Source organism: Canis lupus, chromosome 17 (genome assembly GCF_003254725.2).
Source record: "Canis lupus dingo isolate Sandy chromosome 17, ASM325472v2, whole genome shotgun sequence".
Classification (NCBI taxonomy): domain Eukaryota; kingdom Metazoa; phylum Chordata; class Mammalia; order Carnivora; family Canidae; genus Canis; species Canis lupus.
The window spans coordinates 16125080-16145950 of NC_064259.1; the positions used below are offsets into that span (position 1 = coordinate 16125080).

At 41.2% G+C, this 20871-nt stretch overlaps 1 protein-coding gene across 16 annotated transcripts in view; it reads left to right on the forward strand.

The window, feature by feature from the left end:
• Positions 1-20871, forward strand: part of TDRD15 (tudor domain containing 15) — a 240743-nt gene that overhangs the window by 104430 nt on the left and 115442 nt on the right. For all 16 annotated transcript variants that reach the window (XR_007402956.1, XR_007402962.1, XR_007402957.1 and 13 more), the window contains 2 exons: positions 4045-4071; positions 4586-4647. The gene's annotated coding sequence lies outside the window, so the exon portion shown is untranslated. The remainder of the gene's footprint in view (positions 1-4044; positions 4072-4585; positions 4648-20871) is intronic.

The following is a 20871-nucleotide window of genomic DNA, read 5'->3' on the forward strand; positions in this document are numbered from 1 at the left end:
TTTATGTGTTCTTTGGTAGGCATGCCTAAGAATTCACTTATTAAAATACATGTTAGCGTATTATGAATTCATTTTTATTTCCCTTTTAGATTACTGATAAGATGTTTTATTATTTTATTTATTTATTTTAAAGTTGTACACAGGAAGGGTATGTTGTCTTTGAATTTCATCTCATGATAGTAAAAGGGGTGAATACTGAAGTCTGATAAGGTTGAAAACTACTAATATAGGGACCCCTGGGTTGCTCAGTGGTTGAGCATTTGCCTTTGGCTCAGGGCATGATCCTGGGGTTCTGGGATTGAGTCCTGCATTGGGCTCCCCACAGGGAGCCTGCTTCTCCCTCTGCCTATGTCTCTGCCTCTCTCTTGGTATCTCTCATGAATAAATAAATAAAATCTTTGAAAAAACTTGCTAATATACATTATAAGGTTTTCTATCTATTAATCATGGAAAGGTGGGGACCTTGCTATTGTTCCAGAAGTGCTGTCTAAGGTCTTCTCAATGAACATAAACCCAGTTCACGCCAATGGCTTCATTTAAAAGTTGACATTTCAACATAGCTTGATGGATATCTGGGGAATTGTTTACAATAAATATAATTATTGGAAGTCACATGATAAGTTAAAATTTTTCAAAATGCTAAGATGATCTTATCTTCTAATCTGAGGACAAGCCACATGTTAAGCCCTACCCCTCTCATTTTCAGGGCATCCCTCAAGGTTCTAGCAGAACTAGTAAGCTTATCATTATTAAGACAGTGGTTCTCACACTATAGCATACATCAATGGAAAGCTCCTTAAAATACAGATTCATAACCCTTGGCCCTAGAGTTTCTTTTTTTTTTTTTTAGAGATTTATTTATTTATTCATGGAGGTGTGTGTGTGCAGAGATATAAGCAGGGTCCTCGCAGGGAGCCTGATGTGGGACTTGATCCCCAGACTCGGGATCACACCCTGAGCAAAGGCAGATGCTCAATCACTGAGCCACCCACATGTCCCAGGCCCTAGAGTTTCTGATTCAGTATTTCTTTCTTTAAATTTTAATTCCAGTATAATTATGTGTTATATTAGTTTATGTTACAACTATAACTGTGTTATATTAGTTTAATGTATACGATATAGTAATTCAATAATTCTGTACATTACTCAGAGCTCATCACAATAAGGGCACTCTTAATCTCCTTCAGCTATTTCACCCATCACCCTACCCACCTTCCCTTTGGCAACTACCAGTTTGTTCTCTATAGTTAGAATTTAGTTTGTTGTTTTTGGTTTTGGCCTTTTTTTTTTTTTTTTTTTTTTTACTGTGAAGCTTTTATTTCTCTGATATACTATGTTTCTCTACCATTACACACTTGTTGACTTAAAAAAAAGGTAGCATTTTATTTTACTTATTTTGATTAAAAATTATTTTATTTAAGTTAATTAATATATAGTGTATTATTAGTTTCAAAAGTAGTGTTTTTATATTTTTAAGGTAAATACCTATCAGTTAAATTACTGGATCATATGGCAATTCTGTTTTTAATTTTTTGAGGAACCTCCACACTATTTTCTACAGTGGATTTCAGTTTGCCTTCCCACCAACAGTGCACAAGGGTTCCTTTTTTTTCCCCACGTTCTTGCCAACACTTGTTTCTTGAGTTTTTGATTTTAGATATTCGGAGAGGTGTGAGGTGCTATCTTACTGTGTTTTGATTTGCTTTTCCCTGATGATGAGTGAGGTTGAACATCTTTTCATGTGTCTGTTGGCCTTCTGATTGTCATCTTTGGAGAAATGTCTGTTCATTGCTTATTCCTATTTTTAAAATTGGATTATTTGGTTTTTGGTGTTGAATTTATAAGTTCTTTATATATTTTATCTGGGAAACTATCTCTCCTTCTATTCTGAATGGTGGTACCAGAGTACTCCTGGTTGTAGATTTTTTCCTCTTGGCACTTTGAATATATCATGCCATTGTCTCCTGGCCTATAGAGTTTCTGCTGCAAAATCAGGTGATATCTTTAAGGGGTTTCCCTTATACGTAACTGTTTTCTTTTCTTTTGGTGCTTTTTATGTTTTTTAAATTTTATTATTTTAAAGGTTTTATTTATTTATTTATTTATTTGAGAGCAAGTAAGTGAGCAAGAGCACAAGCGGGGAAGAGGGGCAGAGGGAGAAGGAGAAACAGACTCCTCACTGAGCAGGAGTCCAATGTGGAGCTTGATTATAGGACCCTGAGATAATGATCTGAGCTGATGGTGAACACTTAACTGACTGAGCCACACAGGCACCCCTTCATTGCTGTTTTTAAAATTTCACTCTATCACTCTTTTTTCCCTTTTAACTACCATGTGTATTGGTGTGACCCTCCTTGGGTTAATGTTGTTGGGGACTCTTCCTGGATCTGGGTTTCTCTTTCCTTACCCAGATTTTTGAAGTTTTCAGCTATTATTTCTTCAAATAACATTTCTGGCTCTTTTCCTCCCTCTTCTCCTGCAATCCCTATAAAGTAAAAGATAACGGTTATCTTCCCCTCTTCCTAGGGCAGGAGTCACTTTGGAATGGTACTGACCCATGTTAGGGCTGCTTGCACACTTCCATGCTTGTGGTGCTGCTTTGGGTGTATTCCTGTTGAGGCTGAGTTGGAGGGGTGGGTTTGCAGGAAGACACAGGGGCAGGGCACCAGTGTTTGCAAAGTGTGAGCAGGTCTACTGTGAAATGGGATCTGTAGCCATTGTTCGCAGCTGATCTGGTTCCTGCAGGTATTTTCTTTAAGAGCATATAAGCTGGAGGAAAATGTCATGTGCCAGCGCTTTTATTCTTGGAGAAATCTTTCAAAGAGTCCTGCCCCTTCATCATATACTCTGAGATTAATAAACATACATTCCTCCTGTATACCATAGGAATTTTTCAAACTGGTGCTTCCGTGGTGTGTGTCTCAGCAGGGCTGTTTGTTATGCTCTCTTTAAGAGTGGGGAGTTTCCTATTGCTCTCTGCCTCTCCCAGACCTGTGCTTGACAATTTATAAATTTCTATGTGTTAAGCCCCATTGATTGTAAGAACTTGAGACATTAAGCCATTCTGGTTTTGAAAACCAAATGTTATGGGGGAATTCACCTTCCCAGGGCAGGTCCTCTGTGCCTAGGGTGCATGGTATGGGGTTTGCTTCTCTCCCCTCTCCATGCCAACAGCATCCCTCCCTCCTAGGGAACAGGCCCCTCAGGCTCCTAACCTAGTCTCTGTTCTTCCTACTCTCTGTGATAGGGCCTCTTCTCAACATTTAGCCTGGAGAGTGTATTCTATCAGTCTTCCTGTTGTTTTCCAGGTTATTTCCACTGATGTAGATCTATGTGTGGGACAAGGTGAATCTAGGATCCTTTCCCTTTATAGCTTCTCCAAGTCAGTATTGTTGAGGTGGAGCAAGTTCTCAGGTGATGCTGCTGCTGCTGCTCAGGAGCCCACAGTGCTGAGAACCACTTAGGAGATGCTAGAAATTCATATATATTTGTCCCTGCCTTGGTCCAGTATGGGCATAAAGCAGGTAATATATATATATATTCTTCAAGGAAGAGAAAGAAGAAGAAAATCATAGAACTGGCAATGAGTCTAATACAAAAATGCAAATCAAGGATCTGATATATTTGCTGAGAGGGGGTGTTTGCACAAATATAGTGCCAAGTGTTTCAAATGTCTCTACTGCTAGAAATGCATGTTTTTAAAATATAATCACCTATGGCATCTGGAAAAGAACCGCTAGACTCTTCAGAGCTGTTGTCTGAGACAGAATTTTTTTTTGGGGGGGGACAGAACTTCTGTGGCCAGCCTGAGGAGTGGGCAGTCTGATGCGTTATTATAAATATATTTTAAAAAGATAAATATATAGGCATGTTCATATACACGCACATGCACACACATATGGGATGGATTGAGTAACAGATCCACCATGTGCTTCATTTCAGACAGTTGTGTCATAGTCATTTAATTTTAAGTAAATGATTATAACTAGAAGTCTTACTCAAGTTTTGCTTGTTCTTTCAAAAGAGTTCCTTTTTCACTTACAGGTACTAAAATAGAAAACAAACTGGATGGTAAGTGGGTGAAATTGCCACCTTACACTTTCTTCCAGAGGAGCAGGGCAAAATTCCATTTTATTTATTGTTCTTTAAAAAAAAATCAGGTCTAATAGTCACAATGAATCCTTCACACATGACCAAACTATTTTTTGTTTCTGATTGTCTCCTATAGCGTTTATCTTAATGTTCTTCCATGTGTATAATTTCCCAGAAAATTTAGTACTTAATATTCTGATGGTTTTTAGTACATGTTCGTCTCCCCACTGAGACAGTAAGTGATTCAAGGGCAAAGTCTCTGCCTTACACCATTTCTTTATCTTCCAGTGCTGAACCCACATGAGGTACTTAATATAAGCTAGAACAGTAGTTCTTCATGTGAGGTGGAGGTGAGAGAACATATCAGAATCACATGGGGTGCTTTGAAAAAATTCATATACCAGAAAGTCCCATCTAATTCTTAAGGTGCAAGATTTTAATTTTTTTTCATGTTGTTTGTATTTTTAGTGATAATTTCAACCTGCTTTTACAGGATCTAGTACCTTCATTGTGGGAACTTGGCTTATGATTAAGTCAGCACCACAAAACCAGTAGGTAAGTGATGGGTTACTTTGTAGCAAATAATGGGAATACTAGTTTACTTATTTGGAGGGAAAAAGTTGAATCCTTTCATTGAATCATATAAAAATTCATTTACTTAACTTAATATCTTATATATGCCAACCACTTTTTCTAGATTTTGAGGGAACAGGAGTAAGAAAAAGGGACAATGAGTTGATGATCTAGGGAAAGTTTCATTATAGCAGGGTTCTATGGGCAATTAACATACATGTATACAAATATACATTTATGTACATATACACATTGGATTTCAGCTTTCCCTAGTCAAAGGGCTATAAACAAAATAAGTCAAGATAAGGAAATGGGGGAGACAGGAGATATAAAGGATAAGCCTATTTGAGAAGGTGACAACTGGGCAGAAATTTTAACAAGGGGAAGAAGTGACAATGTGAAACAATTGGAGAACAGGGCATTCTGAGTGGAGAGAACAAGTGACTGCAAAAGTGTTTAGGCAGAAAGGAGCTTGTTTTGGTCTTTGGAAAGTGGGGAGGAGTATGTGTCTTTGTCCTTGATCATTGAGAGTAGGAATTGGAAAGTGAGCTGGAGCAATGTGACAGACTAAAAAATCCTGGAGTGGTGACATAGGCTTTTCCAAATATATGAATGGCACATTCATAACTCCTTCCATAGGAAGGCAACTGGACTCTGCTCAAAAGATATTAATTCCCACGCCTCAGATGTTAAGCTGAGTGATATGTCTAATAGTATTGAGCAGGATATAGTAAATTCCACCAAACACAAGGAGATCTTGATCCCTGTCTTTGGGGTGCTATGACAAAACAACATAGACTGGGCGGTTTATAAACAACAGAAATTTATTTCTCATGGGTTCTGGAGGCTAGAAATCTTGCAGCAGGGTGCCAGTATGGTCTGCTGAGAGCACTCTTTTGGGTTGCAGGTGTCTCATTGTATCCTCACAAGGCAGAAAGGGATGGGGAGCTCTGTGGGATCTTCTAAGTACAGTAATCTCATTCATGAGGGCTCCACTCTTGTAATCGAATCACCTGCCAAAGGTCCCACCCACAAATATCATTATCTTTGGGAGTTAGGGTTTCAGCATATGAATTCTGGGGGGAAAGCAGACATTCAGATCATAGCTGTATCCAAAATAGAGAAGCAAGGAACATGTTTTTACGTTGGGCACTGTGTGAACTGGAAATGCCTAGGAAAACCCCTCTGGATGTGGGAGAAGTGGCCTCCTTTGTGGATCAGAGTGTTGCCCAGGACTTTCTCTCTGCATAGGAGTATGGATCATCTTATGCTTGGTGAAAGTTCCACCTGGGAGGGGTATAGAAGGATGGGATTTCATTTCCAACCCCAATAGCTTTTGTTCTTGCCTCTATTCTATCTTGGATGGGTTCCTTTCATTATAATAAAAAGTGAAAATAATGCTTATATTGGCATCACATGTAAGTGAGATTTTTGGTGCTTAGAAGATGTAAGCCTACTTGGATGCTATAGATCTTCTCCTACCCTTCTAGGAATTGGCTCATTTGATTGTAGGGGCTGGCAGTTCTGAAATTTGTAAAGCAAGTTGGCAGGCTAGAAACTCAGGTAAAAGTTGATGTTGCAAGTCTTGAGTCTGAGTTCCACAGGGTAGCAGGCCGGAACTTCAAGCAGGGTTCTATGTTGCATTCTTTTTTTATTTATTTAAATTCTCTACCTACCTATCTTTAGCATTTATATTTCTTTTTTTTTCAGCTTAAGTGAGGTATAATTGATGAATAAATTGTGTATATTTAAAGTATAGAATGTGATGGTTTGATGTGTGTATACATGATGAAAGGACTATCTTCCATCTCAATGGTTACTCTCCTTAACCCCAACCATGGTAAGAATGCTTAAGATAAACCCTCCCAGTGAATTTCAGGTACACAATGCAGTCTTGAGGAGAATTCCTTCTACTTCAAGAATTTCAGTCTTTGGTCTTAAGGCATTTCCTCTTTAAATGAGGTCTACCCACATTATAGAGGTTAATCTGATAATTTATTCACTCAAAGACTACTGATGTACTTATTAATCAATTTAATTACTTGTTATTTATTTACTCACTATTTATTCATTCACTGATTTACTTACTCCAAGTCTACATCTAAAAAATGCCTTTATAGAAACATCTAGACTGGTGTTTGACCAACAGTTGGGCACTGTAGGCTAGGCTAAGTTGACACATTAACCATCACATTAAGTTAACCATCAAAGACACACACACTAGTGTCTTATACATTAAATGAACCAGTGTTCTTGGTGTAGAGATTGTTCCTTGGATATGCAGTATAAGACAATAGTTTAAACTATGATCTCTGGAATCAGACTATTGAGTTTGTATTGTAACCTGTACCATGTACCAGTTATCTAAACCTTGGGTAATTTACTTAATCTATTTGTGCTTTAGCTTCCCTAGCCATAAAATATGAATATAATATTACTCATATCCTAAGAATATTAGGATGATTAAATTGATGTAGATAGAAAACTGTTATATGGAAGTACTCAGTAAATATTATAGTTATAAACATGAGTATCTTTATTAGATGGTTTTAAGGGCAGGGACTAGGGGGCCTAGGAAATAGGTAAAGACAAGTCAGTAGAAGGAACTCTGGTATGAGCAAGGATAGACCTCAGGAAGAAGGCCAGGGCTAAGGAGGGAAAGGATTGGTAAAAGGTGTGGAATGGGTTACAGCTAGTAGATTTTAGGAGTACTTAAGTTTTATTTTTCAGTATCATAATTTCTTATGACATCCTCAAGTGTTAGAAAGTTGGTTGAGTACTACAGTCTGTGTCAGTCATAGTTTGCCATTGGGACTAGAAGCAACCATGTGTTTACATTTCCAAAGAGTTGGTATGGTAGGGAAATGAAATATGGACACTGATGATTTTATTTGAATATTGAAGGAAGGAATAACTCTAGAATTGGAATGCTCAAGGACATTTCAATAATACACACATATGTCATTGCTTTTCATCTGATCTCTTATACACCAACAGTGCTCATTGCTTACTGTCTGCCATGTTAGCCTGTCCTTTTATATCTCATGGCTTTTGTGTATATGACAGCATTGCCTTTGGGTATTTTTGGGGGGATATTTTTTACTTTGGTTAGAATATAGACAGGAATAATAAAGCAAAGAGGGAGAGTTGTTAGAATCAGGTACTTGGGATACTGTCTTGTGGTTCTGGTTACACTAAAGTTGGTAAAGAGAGGTGGTTCTAAAAAGTGGCCAAATGACCTTGAGCACATAGTGATGAGCGCCTGGAGCAAAGCAGGTAAAACTTTGATCGCTTCCCTTAATTGCCCACCCCATCCTGAACATGTGGATTTCAGGCTTAGCCTTAGGACTGGAAAAGGCCAATTTGAGATTGGTCAGACTTGAGCACCTCGCAAACAGCTATCACAAGCCAAGTCACTGGTGCCCGGCAGAGAAATTAGCATTTATCACATTTCAGTAAAAATGATGTGGCCCAGTTAAATTAGATTTCCTTTCATTTACAATAGACTTAAAATCCTATTTAGCTATAATCCAGCTATCGTAAAATTGGTTACAAGGATCCTAATTTTCTGAGATATTGAAGCCTCCCATTCTATCAGAGCATCTTGATTTTATCCATTTTCATCCATCGTTAAATTTCTTATGGCTGAGAATGCCAGAGGCGACCTACCTTTCCAATCCGCTGCCGCATTCAGCAGTAACTGGATTGAGATCAGAAACATTTATTTTATTCAATGCCTTATCTGCTCTTTTCCACTATTTTAAACACTACTGAGGGTCAGACTGAAAATCCTTCTCTGATTCTAACTGTAATCAAGCAGGAAATAGTTTTATTTTATTTTAAACTAATATCAAGCCTTAGAAGACAGTATCATTTCATACAATGGGATTAGATGGCCCATTCTGCCATTGCTGAAGATTTATAGTTTGCGTATTTTACTACAAAACCCATGCTTGCATGGTGTTTCACACTTAACATTCTTTGAGTCTTCTCTCTACTTACATCGATGTGTCTCTTATTTGGGAACCAGTTTGGGCTTTGTCACCTTTAGGGACTTACAGTTGCAGGTGATCTCTCCCCTTCATGTGAATTCATGCCGTTCTGAAGGTCTGTTCTACCTATACAGTCTGTTCTGTCATAGTGTGATGTCCTGTGTCAGTCTTGACTCCCCACCCAAATGGAGCACTTTGTGAAGACTGTGGCTGAAATGGTTTCATTTGCTTCATTTAGTTGGAAGAGAACACCTGCTGATGTTTTGATTCCAACAAGAGAAAGCCTTGTGTGTGCAAGAGTCTGTATTTTCTGGGTTCCTAACATTAGGGTCCTTAAAGCATTGATTAGATAATCCTTTGAGGAGCTTCTTACTCCTGCTTGCCCTCCAGTTTTCTCTAGGGCTTAATGCTTTCCATGTGAGTGGGCTCAACAGCTCAACGTGTGAGGTACTTTGTGATCTGATAGGTAGGGATGGGGTGGAGTGGGAGAGCTGTGTTTCATTGTCCACGCTGAGCTCATTGGTTTCCCAGGCACTGCAGCTTCTGCTCCCATAGAGCAGGGATTCACTCTGCTGTGAATTGATATCATTCTTTCTCCCTGCCCTGCCTTCATGGTGGATACTTATGGCTTTCCTTTGAGCCATTTGCAGAAAGATGAGAAAGATAGGATCTGAACATTGCAGGAAAGTTGGGTTGCTTTGATTTAGAGCAGGAGACAGGACAGGAGACAGCATTTGTGATCCTGCTCTCATGCTCAGTATTCTCAGATGAACTGGAGAGTTGGTGTACAGCAAAGCATGATGCCACCACCAGCTGCACATCTAAGACAAAGGCTGACTGAGCACGTTCTTTGAGTCCTACTCTGCTAGAGATAGGGCTTGGAGTGCACAGACTTGTCCAGCATGATGCCTGCATTTGAGTTGCTGAATCCTCAACCTGGGCGGTCTAAACCTGAGCCTAGTACCATGCTACATGTCTTCTGAGTCCGAAAACTCAAAGCAAGGATATCGCTGAGGCATGTCGTGGGGATAGAAACAGACACAGAAGGATAAGAGAAAACAAAACTTTGTTATTCAAAAACCTAATAAACTTTCCATAAGCCAGATGTACAAAACTGGAAATGTTTTCTGGGAGGCAGAAGAAGCAAGGGGCAATAACAATATGGTGTGATGTGAGCTGTGCTATGGAGAGCGTAGGAGGTATGTGAGCCCCAGGCAGAGGTACTGGACCAGTCAAGGTTTCTTGCAGCTGAAGAAGCAGAGAGCATGGAAAATACTGACAAAATGCTTCTGTTTTTCAAACTTAATAAGAAAGATCATCAGAGTACCAATAGAAAGAAGTGTTCATTGTTCTAGAAACTTTGGATCAAGTGTTCTTATCTCCTTTATTTTTTTTCCAAGTAGCCTTTTATTATGACATGAAGACAGAATCTTCTGGGGCTCAATCTGGCCTAAGTCACACTTTATCTCAAAAAATACACTAGAGGAGTTAGATGGGAGCCTATGTTGCCCCCAGTTTCTTCCTCAATTACCTGGGGGCTGGGAAGCTATGATTGTAGCCCTTTGCCCACGAGACCTCCTGCCCCATGCAGGGCCCATCATAATTCCCTTCGTTCTTCTCACATGTGCTTATCCTACTAGCTAGCACATAGGATATGGAATGAGCCATGTGGAGGGAATAATCCTCTAGAGATAGCTCTGACCTAGTTGGGATCTGGCTCACCTTCTTGTTCTCCTTGCCTACTCAGGAGCTCATGGGTCTTTGTCAGGAATACTTGTCATCTCACCTTCCATCAGGAAACAGCCCCCTTGTCCAATATTAGTCTAAAATGTGGTGTTGGCAGGATTAACATCAGAGAGCAGAGTGAGTGGCCTCAAGACAGCTTTATTGCTCAGGTTACCCTTGGAGGTTATATATTAGAGGAACACTGGGATTCTAAATACAATTGATGTGGGACTTCTTTCTGAGTAAGCCAATAGGATTTGAAAAAAGATCCTCAGAGAGGGTTAGGGCTCTATCTGGCTTAGCCATTCAAACCCCTCTATCTTCTAAGCCCCTATTCTCATAGTTGGCTTCCTAAGCTCTGAGATGCTGGGGCAGTATAACTGAGGCAACACCCACCACAGTAGTCATATGGGCACTGCTACTAATCAATCAGCAGACGGTGAGCAGCTCTCTTCCTCCCAGCCTGCCATAGAATATCTTGCTGGAAGTGTTCTGTGGGGGAGTCATACTGAAGAACCAAGGATAAGGGCAGCCCACGATCAGATACAAGGGAGAATTTTTCCCCTGCTTGTCCAGATTTCTCTCTCCTGACTTCTTGCCACTCAGCTTTGCTGTAGCTCAGAGATGCTGTTCTGAAGTTAAGCCATTAGAAATAAAGTAAAATTCAAAGTCATAGGCCAAGAACTCCTGTGTCTCTTCTTTCAAGGACACTGAAAGTTCAGTTCTATAAGTTCTTCCCTAATTTTCATTGCAGCCCTCTTACAGTGGTAAACTTTCCATGGTGGTAACTTAAAAATGGTTGAACTGAAACCCTAGATTTAGAATTAACCACCTGGATGTTGTTTAACATCAGAGCTGGGATCTAGCCCCATGACCTCTGTCTCATTTATCTTTATACTTCTGCCACCTGTCAGGCCTTGTGTTATGTAGTCTTGAGAAAATTATCTTACCTATTTGAACCTAATTTGTAAAGTGGGTGATCACTGCCAATCTCACAGGGTCTTCAAAAGAGTATATCAAAATAGAATATTTTACATGGTGTCTGACATATAGTAAGCCCCTTTGAAAATGGCAGTTATTAATATAAGTTTTTGATCATGAAGACTGGGTGACCATAACTGCCCTTGAGGTCCAGGATACCACAGCTTCTAAGGATAGTGGCAGGAGTGGATTGGGAAGATCTGACCCCTTGATATCTCACCCTATTAGTCTACTCTCTCTGGTTGCAGACTTGCTACGGAGATAATTTACCTTACCTGGGATTCTGGTTTATATTCTACTGGGGCCTGGAGCAAAGCCAGGGAGGCACAGTGAAGGATGTCTCCCTTTGTCTACGGCTGCTTTCTGGTTACAATGGGCCTTTGTTGTGTGAGGCCACAATGGAAGGGAAATGTAACTGATTGGCTAATTGATTCTGTCTCATGTTTTAGGTCTCAGAGGCCCTGCTCTGTCAGGGTCATCTGAGGTTTTGGGAAATTGTCTCAAGCAGTAGATTAGTTATTACTGATTGGTAGGTGGATTATTGATCTTAACTCTTTTCTCCTTCTTTGTAATAGGATACCTCATGAGCTTTGCCATGTGGCTTTGGTGTACCTCTCATTAGAGCAGGGGTATATGCCACACTATTGTTGAGCATGAATTTATTCAATGGGATATTAGTATTCATGATGTGAACATAGGCTTTGAACGTGGTTGGGTTATTTGGCTTGACCTCTTGTATTTCTGTTCTCTGCCCTTGAATAACATGCTCTGGATAGTTCCGGGTCCACAGAGAATGATGAGACGCATGGAACAACTCTATGCTTAGTTCAGATCCAAGCCTAGCAGAGCCCAGTTGAAATCCACTGAATCTCAGCCTACTGACATACCAATAAGAGAGAAAAAAGAATGTTGTTGTTATAAGCCAGTAAGGTTTGGGGATTGTGATGCAGTGTTGTTGTGAAGCAATAGTTGACTAATGCACTGACACATGCATAGTAAGGAAAGGACCAACAGGAATCTGATGGCTATCAACTGGGTGATATAAGCCCTTTGGGAGAGGGACTCAGATTTTTCTGAACTATTTTTTCCCCTAGAAGAGACTCTAGAGAGCACAGGTTGGGCATGGTTTGTCCCCTTCCTGCTCCTAATACCCAGACTGATGCCCTGCTCAGAGTAGAAAGGTGATAAATATGTGTTAGATCTTACTGGAATGTTTGAAACATAGGCTAGCATGGACTTATTTTTGAAAACTTTCTGTAAGAGCACCCAAGATGCGAATCAGAGAAGAGGACATGAGAAGCACAGACCTAACCCATCTAGGGCAAGTCCAGCTCCAAGAGAAATTTTAGGAATGCCCGGAGCCTTTGAAGAATGCTGGGAGCTTTTGTTCTCTCAGGGTTGCTGGAGAATACGCTTGAAAATGTATTGTTTTCTGTATCAGCTGTTATAGCAGAATATCATAAAGAGCATAGTTTAAACAACAGGAATTTATTTCTTCTGGAGGCTGGAGAGTCTGATATCAGGGTGTCAGCATGGTTAGGTATTGGTGGGAGCTCTCAGTTTGCAGATGGCTGTCTTCTTGGTGTCCTCTTGTGGCTAAGAATGAGAAGAGAGAGAAAGAGCTCTCTCCTGTCTCTTCTTCTAAGTGCACTAATCCCATCATGGGGGTTCTAACCCCATGACCTAATTATTTCCCAGGGACCCCACCTGCAGATACTATCACATTAGAGATTAGGGTTTTAACATTTGAATTCTAGGGGGACACAAACATTCAGTCTACAGCATTTTCTGTTTTAGAATCAACTCTTAATTATGTGGTTAAATGCCGCTCTCCCTCCTTTTTCTGTGTTGCCTTCTCATTCCCCCCTTTCCCCTGCCCACACCCCAAAATCAGGCACCATGATGATGTCTCATCTCACCAAAGCCTAGCTGTCAGATGATCCTCACTAACCTGATCCCATAGAGACATGAGAAATAATTTTTCTCAGACATATTTGTATTTCTAATGGGGATTCTCAGAATTGCAAAAGACTTCTCTAGGCAAAGAAATGAATTACCAATGATAGAATATCAAAAACTGTTAGTTCTGTCAGTCTTTTTGAGAGGAGACTTCTGTGTACTCCTCTTTACCCTCCATCCTAATTTCTCTCTATAGTTTCCTTAAATCCTCCTACATTAGGGTGAGACCTGCTCATCTGCTTCTCTACTCCTTTTTCTCTGTTTTTCGAATGAAACAGAGGTGGGCAATGTATTATACAAGCTGGTTCTATTTAAAATTACTGGGTGAGGGAAGCTCAGGGCATACATGTTTTTTTAAAGCACCAGGTAGGGCTGACACCTGCTGTTGGAAGGTCAGAAGATGCCCTGGGACTTCTCCAGGAGGTGAAACCCTGGAGACTGCTTCCTGCCACTTCATTAAGCCAGTCCCAATGCTTAGACAGGCATCACCCCATTCAAGTCTTCTGGTTAGCCCCTCGGAGAGATGGACTTTTTAGGCCATTGTTTTCAGGTTAAAGCTGACTGGAATTAATGGAGGATCAGCATTTAAAAACAATTGTGTTACTTCCTGACTATACAGGAAAGCAGCAGAATAGTGGAAATGTAAGGTGATAGGACCCTAAGATTCAGAGTCTGAGGTCTGGGAGCTCAGTGTTCCCACCTGGGAATTGTAGGAAGTAAAAGCTTGTCTCACATGGTTGTTGTGAGGATCAATGGAATGTGATTCAGTGGTATGTGAAAGCCTTCTGAGGGGCAGAATTTGTATAAATATTAGTTGTTAATAGAGTAATTATAGAGATTAATACCATGCATCAAGGCTAGTGAAGTCTACTTCACCTTCCTCCTGCTAGATGTCAGGAGGCAAAGCAGTGGTCAAGCAGGAATGCCCTGGACAGACTGCCTGCCTTCTAATCCCAGCTTTACCTCCTACCTTCTCTCTGTGGTTTCTGTCAGATTTAACCGAGTTGATAGCTAAAATGAATGCCTGAGTTTTAATTCAAAAAAGTACTTAAATAGTACATGGCAAACAGTAATCTTTCAAGAGATGCCAGCTTATTTTTTTTAACTTCTTATTTTGAAATAACAATAGATTTGCAAGAAGTTGTGAAGGTAAATGTATTGGGAGATCTTGTGTGCTCTTCACCTAGCCTCCCCCATAGTTGACACCTTGTGTAACTATGGTGCAGTATCCATACCAGGAAATTTGCATTGGTAAAATCTATAGAACTCTAAGATTTCACCAGTTTTCCATGTCCCAGAGTGTGTGTATGTGTGTGTGTGTGTGTGTGTGTGTGTATGTGAGAGTTCACACACAGCTCCATGTAATCACCACCACAATCACGATGTAGAACTGTACAGTCACCATAAGCATCCCTCTTGCTACTCTTTTACAGCCACACCAGACAACTATTTATAATTTGTGAAGTAGTCAAGAAACAGAATTTTTGGTAGAAATATACTTTTATAGCAAGAAATGCCCAACACTGAACTTGTGAGATTATAAGCTTCTTGTCCTTAGAAGCATTCAAATAGCAACTGAATCCTCTTTACCAGGGACTCTTTAAAGTGGTAATACAAGAAAGGAAGAGAGCACAGAGGTAAATTGAACTCTGAGATCCCAATTCTAAGCTTTTAGGATTATATAGGAAGGTACCCTAAAGGAGATAAGGTTTCACATGGGCCCTGAGGAACAGGAGGGCAATAGAGAGAAGGAGAACATACCAGGTGAGCCAAAGGAGAGCCAGCTCCTCTCTGTTCCCTGACCCTGGATGATGAAGGTATGCCTCTGGAGCAGATAGATTGGATTTCTCTGAAAAAAGCTCTGTGGGTCATAGGGAGCCCAAGCATTAGACTTCTTTATCTTTATCTTTATCTTTTTTCTGGACTGAGGAGTTAATAGGGAGGTTGTGTAATAGTCAAAGTATCCACCAAGTGGCCAACTCTTAAAGAGAAGGGTGCTGAGTAAAGACAGTTTTCTTATTCTGGGCTACTTTGCCACAGGCCATGTCTCCTGATCATTCTGCATGGAATGGTTCCATAATTGTTTCTTCTTTATAACCCAGTCCAGTTTTTGGAAATGAAATATGAGCCGGCCCAATGGATCTGCTACTCCTCTGTAACATTGTCTTTCCTTAGAATGTATTCATTCATTCTTCTTCTTCTTCTTCTTTTTTTTTCCCAGAGAATCTCAGCAGGTAATTTGAAAGACTAACAAACTTTGGCATAGATCACTTTAAGAGCCGAAGAGCTGGCTGGAATATTAATGAAGATATCTAGTGATAGAGTTGCTTCCTCATGCAGGAACATATCAAAGAGGTTAGGTCCATGAGTGTTGCTCTGCCGAGCCCCATCTCTATTATCTAGCTCTTAATTACTTCATTAAAATTCAGCGGAGAAGCTGCCCAAATCCGGTAGCATGCCCACAGCTTGCTGGGTGATTTCCCTGCCTCTGGCCATACGAGATTTTTAGTTCTTTAGGTCTCCAGAGATGGGAGGCCAAATCTTAGGCAGACAGATCTGCTGCTGGCTGCATTAGCTCACAGCACTGGTGCTGCTGCCTGCCTTCTGCACAGCTGGATATCTGCCCCCTTTCCCACAGGTGCCGTGGCCTCTGCTTACCCTGTCCTTGGGGACGGAGCTACTCTACAAAAGTGTTCTCCAGATCACAGAAGTCTCCTCTGTTAGAGTCACATACTTTCTGGAACTCTTTGGAAGAGATAGATTGCACCCTGCCCTTCCTCCTTTTAAAACAGCATTTGGGATACCATTTCAGCTTGGCTGGCTCATTGGGAAAGAAGTGGACACCGTGGGCTTTGAATAACACTTTGGCTCTATCCCTAGTTTCCTATCTCCCCTGAGCCTCAGTCATTCATCTGGTTTGGTCCCTCCTTAGATCTAAATTCTCCTGGTCTTTAGGAGGATCCATTTTTCCCCCAGGGTTGTAATATAGCGACACCTTCTGTCATGAAACTGTACCAGTCAGCGTCTATCCTAAACTGTCCCTATTGGCTCTCACTTCTAATGCTGTTCCCTTTAGTGTTATCACTCATTATAGCCCTCCTTTCACTAGCCCTACAACCAGAAAAACTGCCCAAGGTATCTTTATTTTTAATTTTTATTACATAGGGAATAAAATAACAAGAAGGTCATTAAAGTCCAATGGGTCCATGGGCATCTTACTGGCTGTTTACAGATCCAGATGCCTTTCTAGTGTCTCTGGGTTTCTACATGTGCTCCAGGTGGAGTGAATTTTTTAGAATCACACTTGGTCAGCAAAAGACAATGCATATAAACATGTCTGTTACTTAGTGGGTGCAACACATGTTTGTCAGTAAAAGCGGTAGATGTTTCGTCTGCCCTCTCTTGTGCTGCTTCTGCCTTCCTGTATTTATTTCACCTCCCCCCCCCCTCCCGAATCACCCTGTTAGAGGTCCTTTAGGGAAGAACAAGGGCAGCCCATGATCTCCTGGGTTGTGGCCACTGGAGTCTCCAAGAGGTCCATCATGGAGATCTTATGTGACGGAAGACTTGGCCAAGGGCTCAATAGCAGGTGTGCTCAGGCAGAGAGTATAAGGCTGATCCCCCTAAGACAGGGGGTCAGGGAGGAGCATAGGATTTTGAAGAAGGAAGATTAAGAAGAGTTTATGCTAAAGTTGGAATGAGTCATGCAAGTGAGCCAGACTGAGATTTCTGACATACAGTTTAAAAAAAAAAAAAAGGCAAGTGAGCACCTTCTTCTGAGTATTCCTAAGGTAATGGGAGCCTTTGACAGGTCCTTCTTTCCTCTAGTATTCCCAGGCAGAGGAGAATCTGGAAACTTACCTAGCCCAGCCTTGGCTTTTGGGGGCATTTCTAAACTCAAGAGATGTAGGTGATATTTGAGGGCTTGTTATTTGGCAATTCATTGGCTTCAGAGCCAAATATTGCTCCTGGCTTCAAGGAAATGTTAGAGGAAGAATTTCTGGCACTGGATAGCATAGCGTTACTCAGAGAACTTCTTTGTGTATCTTTTTCTTTCGTGGTTAAACTTTGGGGAATCTCTTCATAATAATTCTCTTGAAAATATCATCCCTTAAAGTGCTCACAATTCCCATAGTTTTATTTGAACTCCTCAAATTTCTCTTTAAAAAGTAATTTTGCTTTGTTTGTCTGTCAGGCTCAGTGTCATTTGTACCTTTGGTATTGGGGCACCTATGCCATTTGGTAAAGGATGGACTCTCTCTAGTGTCTGATTGGTTGTAAGGCCATGCTGGCATTGAATTGCTGCCTGCGATCCCTATTGTCTCAGCTATAATGGTGCTGCAGTAAAAGACCTGGACTTGGGATGAACTTGGGCAAACATGGTGCCTATGCAAGACTTGGTGTCCTGGGGGTTAAATGTCCACTCAGTGGAAATGCTGTATACTTTGTCTGCTTAGGAGACTTGCTACAAGTATCAGATAAACTACAGTCTGCTTAAGAGTCTTGAAAATTGTAAAGTTTGAGGGATGATGTAATAGTAAATTTTATGTGGCAATTTTGGCTACGAGGATGCCTAGATTAAATATTACCCTTAGGTGTGTCTTTGAGGATGTTTTTGGCTGAGATTAGCATTTCAGTTTGTGGACTCATAAAGTAGATTGTTCCCCACTGTGTGGAGAGGCATCAGCCAGTCCACTGAGGGCTTAAATAGAACAAAAGCAGAGGAAGGGATGATTCATCCCCTTGCTGTCTTATTGCATGGATGGAACATCACTTTTTTCCTGACCTCAGACTGGGATTTGCACCATTGGCTTCTCTGGTCCTCAGGCCTTCAAATTCTGACTGATTGACATCACTGGCTTTCCTGGGTCTCCTGCTTGCCGACAGCAGCCTGTGGGACTTCTCAGCTTCAACATCATGTGAGGCAGTTCCTCATAATCAGTCAATCACTCTTTCTCTCTCCACACACACCCTTAGTTCTGTTTCTCTGGATAACCCTGACTCCTGCAGGCAAGTATATGATATTTGACCCTTTCTACGGGTCCTTGGAAGTTACTCTGCAGCATTGGAAGAAGCTCAGAGGCTCAAAACTCTAAGTAGAAAGCATTTTTGGGTTTATTTGGTTTATTCCTGGTGCTAATATACTCAACTTAGTGCAATATATTTTAGCTCCTTATGGATTACCTACTATGTGCCAAGCCCTGTGCTAAGCAAAGATGTGGTAATGTGACAAAGAGGTAAGTCACATAGAATTTTGGTCCCCAAGGCTCACATTCTGGCTCTGATGCAGCATAGCACATTTTACCCAACCTTCCTGTTGGGCAAAGCCACATATACTTTAGCCAGATCCTTGTGAAGGCAGTGCCTATGGCAAGAATTAAAGTATTAACACTTTAATACTTTTGGGAGGTGTATGCCTGAGGTGATGAGAGTGAAGGCAGAAAAAGGGGAAATGAGGCAAGGAAAAATGCAAAACAGCACCATGCTGTGTGTTACTGCGCTGGCTGGGGAGAGGGGCATGACAGAAATTATAAGGACACACAAGGTCTTCAATAGGAATGTTTACTTGGCATCCTGGACTTCCTAAGGGACAAGAGAGAGTATTTATCTGTCCAGTTTCCTACCATTTCTGATTCTCTTTGGTCAAGGTTACAGAGACAGTTGGTCCAATTACACTTCGAAGTTGTATTGTCTAGCCTGTCAAGGATGTTCAGAAAGCCAGTTCCCATGCCACACGATGATGTACTTCATACAAGCCCAAAAGTGGGGGGACAGCTTGGCACAGGTGGAGTCCAACTAAAAGAACGAGAGAGACATTGCAGGTTCTGTGAGAAGGCATGCAGCCTTAAACACTGACTTCTCAAGGTGAGGAAAACTTACAGTCGGATAGAGCAAGGGGGTAGTACGGGTCACCTTCCAAATTCCTTCCTTCAGCCCTATCTCCTGGAAATGATTGCATCTTGCTGACAGACTCCTAAGCTCAGAATCCTCATCCAGGGTCTTCACAGTAACAGATAGGCTTCTGTTGCCCCATCTCATCCTCCCCTGGGGACCCAATCTAGCCTTATCCTCTTCACAATCCCTTATGAGAGGCCCAGATCCTTATTAAGAAACACTATGGATTTTTAGAGTAAAAAATCCATAGAGAGACTTCAGAAACAGTCTGGGGAGATTATGAAGAAATGTGGGCCAGTTTTCCAAGGAGATTTTATAGAATATTCAATAGCTCTCATGTCATAAAAGGCCTATGGAGGTTTCCAAAGCTGAGGCTGGCCCTGAATTATGATTCCCTGATGCAGAGCCCAGCGAAAGGTCACAGCATAACAGATTAGGGCTTGATTCTGCGGCGCTTGTAAAAATAGAGCCACCTCACTAAAATGCGGTGGGGATATTAATTTCCAGGGCTGAAGTTCAATTTAGCAGAAAGACGGAGTAGAAAATAGAGCTGTCTTTTCAATCCCAATGGTCATAATAGAACCCCACCCTGCACCTCTCTGGAAGCTGTCTCCCAGCCAGCTCCCAGACATTCTAAAACGTGCCTCTTTCAACGATAGCTGGAGCTGGGTAGCTGGAAGGACAGCAATTACTTTTCACAGATGAGGAACCTGAGGCATTTGGAGGTTAATCTACTTTCTCCAAGGTGCAGAACAAGTCAGAGGATGAGCCAGTTTGCATTTAATAAAATCCTCCTCTAACTGGCTCATCCTGGAGCAGATGACCACAGGGACATTTAACTTTTATGTAAGAAGGAAGGGTATTAACATGTACCCTACTGTGTACTAGGCCTTATGTGAAGGGCTTGCCATCCTCTAACATAATATTATAGTGAATTTGATAGATCAATATCTCTTCATTTATTAGGAAACTGAGGCTCAGGAAGGTAAGGACATTTGTCTAAGTAAATTATATAGCTCTTAAGAGGCTTGGTGCTGAGAAGAACTTGCACCAGATGGCCCAGCTGGCTGTAGAGTCGCTCTCCTCTTGACCCTATGGCATCTGTTCTGTCTTTTCAGCAAGACTGGAACCTCCACTAGATTAGGAACTGTGTGCTCCTCCCTGTCAGTACCCAGCTCAGGACAGGGGTCTCTCTAAAGTTGCTGAGAGTAGGCGGAAACCCACAAGGAGATGGAAACCCATGAGGAGACGGAAACCCATGAGATGTATGAGATGTCCTTTGGGAGAATCTGGCTTATTCTTTGAAGTAGGTGTGAAACTTTAACTTTCTCTCCTTATGATTCATCTCCTTAAGTGAAATGTCAGTCTGGGCAGATGGGAAGAACTTGAGGGTGAATATGTCCAGTTAAATGAGAATGGGAGCTTGAAGTTGGAGCCACTTGAAAGTCAAACAAGAGCCCTTAGTTGATGGGGCCCAGAATGACAAGTGGAGAGGTTCTGAGACTTCACCATTTTAAGGTGGATTCTAAGTAGGCATTTACTCAACATCTCCTGGGCCCTATGACACGTTTCTTCCTCAGACTCTCACCATTGATCAACAATGGCTACTAGCCTCGGTTGGAACCCAGCACAATGGCCAACTCGCATGCCCAGG